This window comes from Larus michahellis, chromosome 2, assembly GCF_964199755.1.
Source record: "Larus michahellis chromosome 2, bLarMic1.1, whole genome shotgun sequence".
Taxonomy (NCBI): Eukaryota; Metazoa; Chordata; class Aves; order Charadriiformes; family Laridae; genus Larus; species Larus michahellis.
The window spans coordinates 99,205,788-99,221,124 of record NC_133897.1 but is presented as its reverse complement, the minus strand read 5'-3'; the positions used below and the strand labels follow the sequence as shown (position 1 = coordinate 99,221,124).

At 40.5% G+C, this 15,337-nt stretch overlaps 1 protein-coding gene across 14 annotated transcripts in view; it reads right to left on the bottom strand.

Moving 5' to 3' along the window:
* Positions 1-15,337, bottom strand: part of LOC141739324 (poly(rC)-binding protein 3-like) — a 539,898-nt gene that overhangs the window by 339,817 nt on the left and 184,744 nt on the right. Inside the window, exon 1 of one of the 14 annotated variants that reach the window (XM_074576362.1) lies at positions 11,916-11,932. The exons of the other annotated variants lie outside the window; for them this stretch is intronic. The gene's annotated coding sequence lies outside the window, so the exon portion shown is untranslated. Of the gene's footprint in view, positions 1-11,915; positions 11,933-15,337 lie in introns of those variants that run through there. 14 annotated transcript variants of the gene reach the window in all.

Below are 15,337 nucleotides of genomic sequence, written 5' to 3'. Positions count from 1 at the left end.
AAGCAGCTGCCTGACGCGTGAAGCGACAACATCCCCTGTGTTTCAGCACTTGAAATGAACAGGCACCTGAACTGTTCTCACGGGGCTTGCTTTCAAACACAAAATTAGGGACGAGCAGCAGACAGAGGAAGCACTTGTTGGTTGGCAGCGGGAAGGTAGGGTGGGGGCAAATTTAAAACTGGTAGAGGAGGCAGAACAGACCAGGTAAAAATTTCTTACCAGACAAGTTAAAAATAAATATTAAAAAAAAAAAAAAGAAAAATCAAATCAGCTTATATCTTAAATTTTGGGCCAGTTTTCTTTCACGCATGTACCACGTTGTCTTTGAAAGGCTTTTCACTAGATCTATCTGTGCTTGGTTCTGCTTCACACTTCTGTAAAGTCAGAACTATTGTGGGGTTTTGGGTTTTGTCGATGCACTGTAAGGGTTGTTTTCCTGACTGCTATCCTTGGACTTCTTCTCTACAAATTACTGAGCTTGGGTTGCTTTGCACTTTAAGAATACCCACATAATACAAGAGATTATGTCTGCTATAAAGGAACTGCTTCAGAAGATAAATATTTTCTTTCATTTATTTTTTTTTATTCCTTTCTGGATAAGTGGTATCATTAACAGAAGTAGTCATGACTTTAAATAAAAAATAAATAAATGTTTGAAAGCAAGAACAATTAAAACAATAGTGTATCCGTTTCAATCCAAATGTAAAAAATAAAGAAGGTAGAAACAAAGAAGCAGACACATGGGTATGTCAAATTTAAGGGGAAAGAATGAGTCTTCTTATCATGACCATTTATAAAGGCCACTTTGTACCACTCAGAGGTATAAATTGAGAGTAAATAAGACAGCGGCAGAGAAAGAATATGCATTAGATATCAGAATTTTGACTGAGAAATATAAATCCTACTACTCTTTAGATGCTAAACATACTAAGCAGGTCAAACTGATCTTAGCTTACTACACACACATAGTTTAACTGTTACTTCCACAGGCACTGCTACCAGGTGCAGCAATTTTCTGGTTGGCTCTTCCAGTTATCCCAGGAAAAAAAAAATAGACAAAAAAATAAATCTTCCTTTTCCATTTGCAAAAGTCCAGGAAAACTTACATGATCAGGATGTCAAATTTTATGCATTTTAAGCCCTGAATTTGCAAAAGCTTAAATGAAGTCTGAGCAATAAAAGCCTTGCATAATTTACTGTTTTTTCCTAGAGTACGGGGGGAAAAAAAATGCACAACTGGAAGACTTCACAGTTACGCGTGGTTGCACACCCAGCAATGGTATTGCTGAGAAGCAGCTATTAGTTAATGTCCAGCTCAAACGATCTTTGATAAGGTGCTCAACTGTTACCAAATTTTACATACATCAGCTTCCTTCAGCAAGTTGAAGTTTTATAAGAGGGTAAAATATTCATGCTCCAACAGCTCTATCACAAAATCTATCTCTATTTAAGAAGAAAAACAAACAAACAAAAACATGTCAATGCATGTGAGTGTAAAGCTTACATGTGAATGTCAAGTTTTCACCTCTCCTTTCCTTGAACAGTCTTGCAACAAAAATTTGCACAATAGGTTGTGCGATATTTTTTGTTGTTGTCTAAAACTCAAGGAAAAAAGTATTCTTTCCCCCCCCCTGTTATTTAATGGATATTCATTGATTGAAATAGTAGTGAAAGTAGAATTCTTTATTTACAGGTCCATCAAGTATGGTATGCCTTAATTTGATTCTGCCAAGAACCTGTAGAAGCCACTATGTATTTGAATTTATAATAGCATGTGAAAAGATAAATAAAAAAATAAAATCAATGAGACCCATTTGAATAGAAGATGCTAAAGCATTTCTCAAAAGAAATGAGAATGAATAAAAAAAAGCAAAGGCAGGAATCACTCCTCTAACGTTATATTTTGCTCTGTACTGATGTTCATGTCCTTGCTGACAGCTGGCAGGTAATACATTAGTACAAGCAACCAATATACATCCCTGGATCAAACACTGCAAGTCCGCATAAGGAATTTAAAAGTCAACTGTTCATGTTTTTATGGAGTACATACACATATAAAAATTACATTTGCTCCTGCTGAAAATGTACCCCTGCTTTCTCCCCACAATCTGTTATTTTCTTGAAAAAGTGCTTTCATTACCCAAAACATGTTATTAGCATAACTTTTAAGGCTGTAGGGTATCCATCAGTCATCCGTGATATCGTGGATACCATAAGATACAAAAATGCATATCTCAGCCATTACTCACATATTTTGACGTGCATGTCATGCATAGATGGTTTTAAACATTACAGAACACAAAAATGAACAGTATAACAGCTTTTCCATTTCACATGTGAAATACATGGATGATTCCAAAGCCTGAATCCCCGGGTGTGGTACTGACTGCTCCTGTCACATATGGATCAGTTGGCTTTCCACATGGGGTTGATCTGCCACAAACCTCCAAACTTGTCAGCATTACAATTCCAGGATCTCCATTTTCTACACTAACCTATCCTATCTCCATTACTTATTACCAAAGAAAAAAAAAAGTCTCTCTCCTGCCTCCAACACACTAATGCCATTTTTTGGCCATGCTTTCTGAGCTCTCTGCTCATGCCCTGAGTGAGAATTACTTCACAGGGCAAAGATTGTTCTTAGGACATTTTAAGGTGAATTTCAAATTTCACCAACGCAATCAGATCCTGAGTTACCTGGCAGCTATATAAGAGCCCAAAATGCCAACAGCCATATATCTGGAGCCTGTCCCTAAAAGGGTCTTCAGCTCTTCAGAGAAGTGTTTGCTTCTTGCGGGAACTGAGCCCCATCACCAGATGCTGCCCTCTCCCCTCACGTTAATTATTCGCCTCCTAAAACAATTTGTCGGCTTCCTGGGAGAACACTATCCCACAGGTAACTTCCCACCTTACAGAAAGGTGACAGCACAACTTGGTTCCCTTCTGTGAATTCACATAGCCTCTTTAAACTCCTCATACAACCCCACTGGGAAGCTTCTCTGAAGCATTTTCAGGACTCCAGAGTGTTGTTCTCCTTTTCAGAAAGTGCTGATTTTATTCCTATGTCTCTCTTCAAAGATTTTGTCACAGTTAAGACAGGCAGAGTTTCCCTTCTGGGCCTATCAATATTCCTCTAGGCTGTCAACCAGGGAAATTTCCAGCTTTAAAAGCATAAGATGAAAAAAAAAAAAAAAGCATCTGCCTTAACGCCTTAATTGCCTGTTACTTTCCAGAAGTTCTTAAATTCACATACTTAAATTCTTGACCAGTCTGCTAAACCATTCATCTGATGCTTTTCTTCATATTAATAGCACTGATTCAGTTTTTAGCTTTGCTCCATTCTCTATTATACCAATGTTTCTTTGCCTGAAGTCTTGTCGGTTCTGGTTGGACTCTTCAGCAGCACTCCCTTTTTTGAAACAGGACATTTTATTATTATTATTTTTAAAACAGCGCTGCTTCTGAGCTAACAACTACTAAGGGATCCAGACTGGTCTTGCATAGGAATTGTGGCGTCCCATGTATCTGCAGCACAACTCATTCCACAAATAAAAAGAATCTCAAGAAACCGCAAAGCTAGGAAGCATGGTGCCTAGGTACTGAAGTAGCTCTTGAGGGACAAGGCTGGATCCAATCAGGCGGCTGAGATGAACATAAACTGCTCAGGACCACTGCTATCTCCATACAAAGCCACCTCATTATGTCTATACTGACTTCTGAAAACAAGTACAGCACAGAGACACCTGCCATGGACATGCATGGAGCCAGCTAGGGACCCAGGCAGATTTATTTCCTCAGGCTTCACACTGCAAGACAGCAACTATACCGCTTCCACCCCAGACCTGGCTCTGGAAGCAATCTGTTCACATCCACGCATATTTGAACACGATCTGTCAGATGGGAGCTGACCTGGCATGGAGCTGGCTTCCCGTTACCAACTATGGGTAACAGTGACAGTGGACAGCACTGCCTCCTACCCTGCACCAAAGCATTGTCACCTTGAGGGAACACGATCCCATGCCATTAGCAGATTAGCAAGAACAAGGATCTGCACTTATTCTCAGCCTTAATGGTGGGAGAACATCACAAAAGTCACTGGAACTGAAACTGGAGAGCATTTTCGCAATCCCGCACTTCAAATGCGCCCACACTGCTGCTTCAGATCCGAGTCCCGTATTTTCAGGAGGAAAGTAGGAAGAAGATGGAAGGATGCTACTCAAAGATATTTTCTCTATGAACATTAATTGAAAGAAAATGTGAAGTGCAACTGTCTGAGGAGATCATAGACTCCATCAGTTTATTAAAAAAAGGATGGGATTTCTGTGTCTTGAGGGGAACTATTGCATAGGAAATGGTGATCCAGGATAACATAGCACAGTTATGGTACACTTAGAAATTCTAAATACAAGCATGCTTAGATTATTTTTTTTTTTTAATGGCTTTGCTTAAGGGGATAGTGAATCCCCTAAAAACATGCCATTTTACTATATTCGTATAACCTAATTGATTCTATTTCGAAACATATAAATTGATCACACAGATTTACACACAAATTCTAAAACAAACAAGGTTTTATATATCTCATAAATGTTTCTTTGTCAGGATGTTTCCTGATGGAATGTTACTTCCAGAACTCCTGCTTTGAGAAGATTATTAAGATAAGAACATTCAACAAGATATAAAATTTGAAAATAAGACCTATACAAAGTCAGAAATTTCTTACTGTGCTTTCCAAAAGAAATGCATTCCAGGAAATACAAAACAAAGATTAAGAAAAATCTTACACTGTTAATATAAAGCCTTGTGTCTTGGACTAAAAATGAAGGTGTTGTAACCCGTATGCTGCCCTAGCAATCACACGAGTGTTATTCAAAAAAGTAAGAGGTCTTTCCTTATTAAGTAGGTGCTAGATTTTAATTTTATTAAAAAAAAAACAAACCAAAACACAAGTGACAGTGTAATCTAAACTAATTTATTGGATCAATATCGTAACTGTTAAGAATAAGAGGAATCTCTCTTGTCTGTATCCACAAAGCTGCACCTTTCCCCCCCTCCCCCCCATCTCCGTCCCCTGCATTGTGCTTCTGAAAAGGCAAGAGGGAAAGCAAACATCTATCAGGATACTTCAGTCAGATTTTCCTTGAAAGAAAGCCTGAAACATCAAATGGGGAAGATCAATTTCCTGTAAAATGTTAATGCTACATAATAAAAACCTTTCTACTTTACATTTCAAGGGCAAAACCAATGCAAAGATTTAAAAAGATTTTCTAATACGTTATAGGCGTGACATCTTTTTTTAAGTGAAAGAGGACTTTAGATACAATCCAAGGATATTTCTCTCCTCAGTTTACAAAAGAAATTCTTCATATCCGGAGAGCTCTTACTTTTTTCCTAGTCTGATTTATGAGGTCATTAGTAACAATGATTACTGTTAGTCCTTACAGTGCCATAAAAATATTGTCAACTTCATTTAAATTGAGTTCTGCCCCTTCCTCTGTCCTACCCTATCGCCTCTATTTGCATTGGTTAGTACCATAAAACAAAAGAAAATCAGAAAGCTTTTCAAGCCCAAGGACTACGACCCTATGAATTGTCTCTCAGAAGAACTATGCAGTTGCACCAGCAAGTTTTAAAGACAATATAATATCTCCTAGAACAAAGTTTCAAAAATAATTATCAGGCATCGCAGACATGTTTGTGAAAGGTGAATTTTGATCCTTATTCTTTTCGAAAGTTGTAGGTCAAAACCTCAGCTATAACAGTCTCAGTGACAAAAAAATACTAATCTTTTTGATGTGATTTTAAACAGCTACAAGATGGGGATTAGGAAGACTTTCCAAAGTTAAAAGTGTCTGATTTTAATTAGTGGTTTCCAAAACTATGTGAACTTCACACTTGTACGTTTTTGCTGGTGAACATGGCCCGTGTTAGATACAGTAAGGTCATAACCCACCATTGCTGCACAGCAATGAGGACACTGCAATAACACCTGGGTTTGAAACACCAAGCCATTTAACTGCTTTCTGACAGTATCCCTGGGGGATTTCAGGATTTTATTTAACCTCCTAATAGTATGCTTTAGGTTACTGAGTTGTATTTTTTTGTAGTTGTCAAATCACAGTCCATAAACCTGAGGACAGCCTCTCTCAGCCCGAACACAAAAATCTAACTATAAATAAAGCATGGAGCTGGGAGATCTTGAAGAAATGCAGTTCTTTTCCTAGTCAACAGTTTCTGGCAGGTTTCCGTTAAAATCTCAAAGACAAGCATAGCTGAAGGTAAACCAAATAACATGGCCGATACTACTGGGAGAGGTATGAGTTTGCAAGGATCACTCGACAAGCCACAGCTTACGTTCTGGGTCTTGCTAAATAGAACTCTAGAGTAATGGATTATTCATTAAACAAATAAGTGAAGATGATGTTAATTGGAACACGAGTCATCAGAATGAACACACTGTGAAACATACATATTAAAACCCGAAACAGGTAAATCTGTCTGTTGTGGGTGTTTCGGTTTAGGCATCTAAAAGTAAACATTGCGAATCTGAATAGTTCTACCTCAAGTCAATAAGCATTGTCCTTTGATTACGTATCTTTATTGTTCTTGGGGAAAAGAAAATAGATTGTTTTCCCATATTTTCAGATCATCAGAAATCTGCTAATTTTTCCTGAGTTTGACTTAAATATTTTGTACTTCAAAAAAAATAGAAACCAAAGATTTCCCTGATCTCATGTGAATTCAAATCACTGTTCCAAGCAGCTGAAGTTCTGACTAGTTTATCTTTCCTAAAGATTCCTATTAAATCATAAAAAAACCCAACCCACTATGCCTACCTAAAAAATTCTTCAAGGCCTAGCAGGCAAAATATAAGATACCATTCCAGATTACTTCAGCCCCAAACTTTTTCAACTGTTTGAACACTTCAGTACTGGGTCACAGAATCACAGAATGGTTCGGGTTGGAAGGGACCTTGAAGATGATCTAGTTCCAACCCCCCTGCCATGGGCAGGGACACCTCCCACTAGACCAGGCTGCTCAAAGCCCCATCCAGCCTGGCCTTGAACACTTCCAGGGACGGGGCATCCACAGCTTCCCTGGGCAGCCTGTTCCAGTGCCTCATCACCCTCACAGTAAAGAATTTCTCCCTGAAATCTAATCTAAATCTACCCTCTTCCAGTCTGAAGCCACTACCCCTCATCCTATCACTACATGCCCTTGTAAAATGTCCCTCTCCATCCCCCTTTAGGTACTGTAAGGCTGCTATAAGGTCTCCCTGGAACCTTCCCTTCCCCAGACTGAACAATCCCTACTCTCTCAACCTTGTCTTCATAATGGGGTCAAGTTGTCCCATTGATTATTCCATGTTATAGAACTGAAAGTTAAAATTAAACGTAGCAACGATGTGAAAAATTATGTGTTCTGGTGGAAGAGCTTGCCACTGCACTGCAGTGACAGTCATCACCAACATTAGGTTTGACTGGGCAATATTTTTTTTCCTCCAAGCAAAGTAGAACATAACATTTCCAGAGAAATTGCCCTGCCACACTTCATGTGGTTGTTCACCTGTTTTGCACTCACACTTGTCTTTGTCAGCCTTGCTCTGTAGCCCTGACTACATAAAGGCAGTAAAGGAGCTGTCGTGGTTTAACCTCAGATGGCAACTAAGCCTCATACAGCTGCTCACTCACTCCCCACCCCCAATGTGGGACGAGAAGAGAATCAGAAGAGTAAAACTGAGAAGACTCATGGGTTAAGAGAAAGGGAGTTTAATAGGTAGAGCAAAAGCCACACATTCAAGCAAAGCAAAACAAGGAATTCATTCACTGCTTCCCATTGGCAGGCAAGTGTCCAACTGTCTCCAGGAAAGCAGAGATCCATCACGTGTAATGGTTACTTGGGAATACAAAAGGCATAACTCCGAATGTTCCCTCCTCCTCCTTCTTCCCCCAGGTTTATATGCTGAGCATGATGTCTGCTGTGGTTCATCCCCATCCAGCAACTAGGACCATGCAACCACTTGCTCACTCCCCCCATTTGGGATAGGGGAGAGAATGAGTAGACTAAAAGCAAGGAAAGTCTCATGGGTTGAGATAAAGACAGTTTAATAGGTAGAGCAAAATCCGCACATGCAAGCAAAGCAAAACAAGGAATTCATTCACTGCTTCCCATCAGCAGGTGTCCAGCCGCCTCTGGGAAAGCGGGGCACCATCACACATAATGGTTACTTTGGAAGACAAATGCCATCACTCTGAATGCCCTCCCCCTTCCTCCTTCTCCCAGCTTTATGTACTGGGCATGGCAACATATCATATGGAACATCTCTTTGGTCAGTTGGGGTCAGCTGTCCCAGCTGTGTCTCCTTGCAGCTTTTTGTGCATCCCCACCCTATTTGCTGGCCGGATAGTGTGAGGAGCAGAAAGTCCTTGACTGCTTGGCAACAACCAAAAACGTTAGTGCACTACCAACATTATTCTCATCCCAAATCCAAAACATAGCACTACACCAACTGCTTAGCAAGAAAGTCAACACCATGCCAGCCGAAACCCTGACAACATCACATGGTATGGAATACCCCTTTGGCCACTTGGTGTCAACTGTCCCAGCTGTGTCCCTCCCAAATTCTTGTGCACCCCCAGCCTACTTGCTGGCAGGGAAGTGTGAGAAGCAAAAAGAAGGCCTTGACGCTGTGTAAGCACCACTCAGCAGTAACAAAGACATCCCTGTATTCTCAACACTGTTTTCAGCACAAATCTGAAATATAGCCTCATGTTCACTACTATGAAGAAAATTAACTTCATCCCAGCCAAAAACAGTCAGGAGCAAAGCATAGGTGTACCTTGCTACCAGTATTGGTTTGGGAAGGGCTAGCCACTTAGAGCAGAGTACAGAAGCCAAGAGAAAGGCTGAAGTTACAATTCACAGGCAACATGGCAGTGGCACTGTGAAAAAGCATTTTAATTTGTGTCTTGAGAAAAAAAAGAAAAAGAAAAGAAAAAGAGGATTATAACTTTGGCCACTTGATTATTTTTTTTCCTAAAATACCCTGAAGTATCGTGCTTTTTGGGGAGTGGGAAGGAGGAGAGCATTCATTGAAAACCCAACTGTCTGAGAAAAACAACACCGAAATGTAGTCTTAACTAGCCCTAGTTAATTCCCTCAAGCAGATAATAAATTCTTTGATGAACTTCCAAAATATCCAAGGACACGCAAAATTGTAAACAGGACAATTTTTTCCTCAAGGAAAAAGATGTTTTTATATACTTTACACTATGCTATTCTTCAGTTACATATATTTTTGCTTTCAGTGCAGAAATACAAATACTTCAGGCAAACAAAAATAGGGAGACAATTATTTTATTGTTTCGAGTTTCATTGCTGCATCTGTAGTGTAGAAGCCAGAATGTCTCAAGTGTCTTTGAATGCATACATGGCACTAGGTTTATTTCCCACAAAAGCCACACCTTTTGTCACAATTTTTCTATTGTCTTAACAGAAGAAAATGAAAACAGAAGCTTTATTTGTAATTTACCCTAGTTCAGAAATCATAACCTATAAGGAGAAAACTGTGGTGTTTGAGCAAAAAACCAAAACCAATCCCTGTAAGAGAGTGGGCTTAAATTGTTCCTAGATGCATTGTGAAATACCATTCTTCTGGTGTAAAAAAAAACAGGAAACAGTAAGAATTAAAGGTTTTTAGCTGCATACTTCCTGAATTATCATATTAGTAGTTAATGACATGGTATTACTGTATCATTTTGCAGACAGATAAGCAGCAACAACTAAGGAATAAAGCATGAATCATCACAGCACAACTGAGTTTCAGGAGATTAACATTCTTGCAAATGGCAACATTCAATACAATTTAATGCGTTAGTCCTGCAAACAGCACTCACTCCCATGTGCAACAATGGAGAATCAAGGTACACACCTTCACAAATGTCTAAGCTGTTTGTCTACACCCTAAAAGTGTGACCGAAGCCCTCTGCGGACACACACACGCTAACTCAGGTACTGGTAGCCACACGGTCACTGCAGCAGAGCTCAACGTGAGCTGCAGAGCCCTGCCAGAAAACCGCAGCTACCTTACAGGGAACAACCATGCTGACACCAGACTGCAGCCCCAGTCTGCCCTAGCTAATATCACTCCGTGCTAGTGCTCCTGCAGCTGGATTGCGCAGAGGCAGCTGGAGTATCTTTGCACATGAATCTTTTCACAAAGACCTTTTTTTTTTTCCCCCTGCAGCTAAGCGGTTAACGTAAGCGTGTGCTGAGCAGATGAATGTATTTTCTCAGTCCTCATGCAGACCAAGCATCCCATTCCTATTTCCCAGCACAACTGACTGCAAGACAACCAGGGACATACAAAAGTTGTTTGTTCACTCTGATCCAGGTCTGCAGTTTGACCACGTCTTGTGTTTGGACCTTCTTAAAAACCGAAAAGACCAGTTTCTACCTTGTGGTGATGATGAATCTGATAAGTCCGGGGATAGGAAGAAACCTGCATCTCTATATTCAGCAACTAATCAGTGCTAATGACTGCCCCTTACTGAAGTGACCTGCTGCAAGGATCTCAAACCAGCAAGCATTAGGATCATTTTAGTTATACAGCCCATCATCCTCACACACCAGCTTTAACAGCAAAACATCTTCCAAACATACATATAACTTCCCCAAGACACCACTGTATCATGGGAGAGAGCGCAGCACTTCTCAGCTTCCATCTTAGGCTTTAACTTATAACTGTGCATTGCCTCCTCACATGTCTGGTTCTTCTAGACCTCGCCCCCGTATACAAATTTACACAAAGGCCAATGTGGGTAACACAATTATACCTCAGCAGACAAGTAAGCAGGTATACACATTGTAAGGAGAAGGTAAATCAGATTCCTAAAACGTGATATTTTGTTTGAATTGCAAATCCAGAGGATAGATGTCATCCTTTGTCTGTTGAGAGTCAATGTCAACATTGCTATACTACTTTAAAAGGTGGGAAGTGTGAGTGCCTATGTCTGTGTTGCTAAGAGATGCCATGAAAATAAGAGAATGGTTATAAGTACCAAGGCCTACACATGGAGGTACCAAAATAAGGAATGGGGACAATAGTGAGATTTAACTATGCAATAAATAGCTGATAAGGTGGATTACTTAACAGTTTACCCATTTATTTGGTTTGGGCAGCCTCCTCCAGAGCACACAGAAAAGTCATAAAATGATTTTAAGCAACATAAGTATCTTCAAAATTATTTGGTGCCTGCATACAACAGCTGGACAAGAGACAGGAATTTGTTCCGTTTCCTAAGTCCCTTAAAAAGAATTATCTTTCATATTGACATTTCCTTAGTTTGTGACAGTCAGATTATCAGAAGCCAGGGCATACCCTTTCAAACGACCGTTTCAGGTTCTTGGCAAACTGCATGGATTCATTCATTTTACATTTCCAAGGCACTCGCCAAACTTGCATGTAAGTACAGATTTTCGTGGTGAAAATGGCAGCATGATCCCCTCACCTCAACCGATAAAACAACCACAACATCTTCAGAAATGGTTAAGTAATTCAGTGCAGAGACATCTGACAGCTGGCCACCTGTAGCTATAATAAATGATTATTTGACATGCTATTGTTGACTTTCATTAGTCAGATCTTCCCCCCAAGACATCATGCTACATTTAGTTTTAAAGATTCAATCCCATATTTCTTTCCTTATTTTTAGCCGATAAACTTCAAAATCATCCAAAAATATTTTAGGGCTGAAACTTGGTGAAGAAACCACAATCTTAATTCAAGTTACATACTTATAATCCTTCTTCATTTAGAAACATCATAAATAGGTGTATAAAATAGAAAATAATTATTCCTAGCTATTATAATAAAGCAAGAAAAGCAGATCTAAACAAGGTGCTTGACAACTTACTTTTAACATGGATGCTTTGATTTTTCAGAGCTTCCTTACATGTGAATTTCTGAAAGCAGTAGGAAATTAGGATTACTTTGTATCATGGATGAGATACCTGGCATTATATATAGATAACTATTCATCGGCTTCATAGTCCTCTAGGGTGTATTGCACATTTACGCGGTATAAGTAACTGCTAGGCCTGAATTTTTTTTAAGCCTGTAAATGCGTAAAAAAGTCTGCACGATCCGACAACTCTCAGTTGGATAAATTTCTCAGAGGCTTTTATAAAGAAAGTTTTATTCCCACTAAGAGCTGAGAGAAACGCATACCTCATTAAATTTTTGCCAGATAAAAAGCAGTCCCCTCCCCTGTTCCTCACATTTACCATACAGATAACTGCTGAGTCAGTCGGGAAATGATATTTCAAAACATAATGATCCAGATTCACAAGAAGGAAAAAAGAAAAAAAAAGTACAGACACCTGCATGATGTATAAAAAAATGCATAGCCTGGAATTTCTGTCCCTCCCTCAGTAGCACTAGGTAAATCTTCTACTAGATATGAAGAAATAAAACGTATTCTCTATGCTGTCCTTCTGGAAGTATATGCATGCAGGTCTGGTCAGAGGCTAGAATTTATATTTACCTTCCTTTTTTTTTTTTCTCCCCACCCCCGCAAAGTCCATTAGGAGGTTCTCTGAGAACTTCATATCACCATGGAAGGCCAAAGTAACCACCAGCTCAGCAAAAGCACTTCAGCATGAAGCTGTATGAAGCCACTGTCCCCTCTGAGGGGCATGGGATGTGGTAGTTTCACTTAGAGAGTTTCAAAGCATTGGCTCAATAAATCACTTCTCAGTGGTGATACTTCAACCATCATTCTTCTTCCAAGGATCTTTTTATTAAGGGCTGTTACTCTATGGAGATCACCAACTGGCTTTTGTCCATCTACTTTCAGGACTGGGACATGGCATAGAGACAACTTTTTTCTCTTGGTTGGTGATCTTCACCCACAGAAGGGTGAGCGTGTAACAAATGAACATGACTTTCTGTCTACCGGTCAGTTTGCTGGGACTGTCTCTTTTGGTTGAAGTAGCGGTGAACCCAGCAGCAGCGCAGGAGCACAACCCTGCTCTTTGCTCGCCGTGCCCAGTGGGGCTTCCCTTTCGAGGGAGAAACACAGCTGCCCTGACAGAACTGTCTTGCAAAGGCCAGAACAGGCTAGAAGTTTCCTAATGAAACCACATCCATGTCGGCCAGCCCTCCCTACTCCACTGGGCCCCAAGCCAACGAACATGGCACCTGCAGCCCCCACAGCCAACCCCTATTTTGGGGGCAATGCTGCCCCAGGCGCACTGGGGAGATATTTCTACTGGCAGCCTATACTTTCCACACCACTCCTCACACCTTGGGCACTCCCGAGGTGCCAGCCTGGGGCCTTGTGCAGCCCTGCCCCCCAAAATCCCCATGCCAGCCCCTGTCCCTGTACTGGCTGGACATCCGGGGCATGCTGCTGCAGGCAGCCACCCTTATCACCTTCAAGCAGGCCCAGGCCAGCTCCTGAAAAGGCTGGTCCTAGAAGGATCCTGCCAACTTTTTACCCATTTATTTATATTAATCAAACTCTGGGAGGCTCTGGCTCTTATTCTGACATGGGATGGAAGCATTTTTGCACTGTGGGATGGGAATGGCAGGTATCCAGTTCAGGATTTACCCCCCAAAAGCCCACTTCAGCCCTGTTGTCACTTCATAATTACCACCTTTTCTTGTTATGCCTGGATAAATATCAGAAATAATTACAATACTTACTGACTTCACAGTTAGCACCAACTGAATAACCTGCAGGACATACCAGCTATTTTTTCCTTTAGCATCAGGGAATATGACTTGTACGCTTCTATGCTATTTTATTTTATTGTCAGTCTGGTCAATTTGAAGGGAAAGGAATTTATTATTTTAATACCCAAACCCTGATTTCTGCCCACTGTCTGCAGGGCAACACAAAAATACACCAGAAGACAAGGAGGACAGAGGCACTCATTGACAAAACAAACCCAATGATCTATAAATGCAACCGGATGTGAATTTTTGCACCTCTAAGCATCCTTTAGGACAAGTTAAATACGCTAGAAGGTGATTGACAATTTATCATCAGTCCTAAAGACTGAATAATTTAAATGCAGGGCTTCTTCTCATCTAATACAAAATGCTGAACACAGAATCCTAAACAAACACTGCGGAAGGTTGGACCAGATGCTCCTGGAGGTCCCTTCCAACCTGGTATTCTACATTTCTATGAATTTAAATCCAGTCTGCAGAAAATCTGAAGCAGAGGAAACAGTTTAACCCAAGGTGAGCTTGCACACTCCGTGACTGCAGTACCATCTGATTACTGAGAAAGCAGCAGGAAAATCTACCCTGACTGCAAAGAAAAACAAGGATAGGGCATGTTAAACTCATCTGATAAAAGCCAAGAACAGCAAAAATCCTAAGCCCTGTAATTGTGCTAGCGGGTAGATGACAACCTGTTTGCCTTGACTCATTACAGCAAAGAGCCTAGATCCTCATGCATCCAAATAGTCACCATTTTGCTGAAGAATCAAGTAAGAGCTATCATTTATAGAAAGCCTCAGAAGAGCTTCAGAACTACAGGAAAGCAACAGAGCAAATCCTTTAACTTGGGGAGGAACCTACATGCATGTGGGCAGGCTGGCTGTGCCCAGGAATCAGTTGGTGCCAAGGAAGCTGAGGGAGATTTCCTTCCTCCCGTGTCCCAGATCATTCCACGCTGTATGAGCTGTTGTTCCGCCTCCAGTGGCCAGTTCTTTTCAAAAGCCCTAGCATAAACTAATCGTTTAATCTGTTCTTCCCAGCAATATTCACAGAACTGAATTTACATAATTTCACCTGCAAATTAAGCCTAGGGGGTCCTTATATCAGCCTTCTTTAACATCAGCATTACTGTCATCAGCCAGTGACGTATTAACTCCACTGGTGAGCTGCTCTGGCACTTAACCCTCTCACTCTGCTTTGGTTTTTCAAAAAACTGAGGGCAAACCTCTGAGACTTCAGATCACTGTAAGTTTTTATTTATCCTTCTCTGTCTTTTCTCTTATCTGCAAGACCCTTGCAACTCTGATGCTGTTTTCTTCAAGTCAAAACATCTCAGCCTTCAGCCCTCCAGTGCACATAGCGCCAGTAGTGATAATGCCAGATTACACAGTTTTGTGCTGTGATTTGACACAAAATGCAGATTGATGTGCCACTTTTTTTTTTTTTAAATAAACACTTCAGTATTGTAATGAATAACCCACCCACTTACTAGGCTAGGATTACACACTCAGTTTTAAACTTTACAACAGCCTGCTTCAATATGGCCTGTATTTTTTGTAGCACAATCCTTATAGCTTTACACAAAACCACATCTAGTGCAGGCAG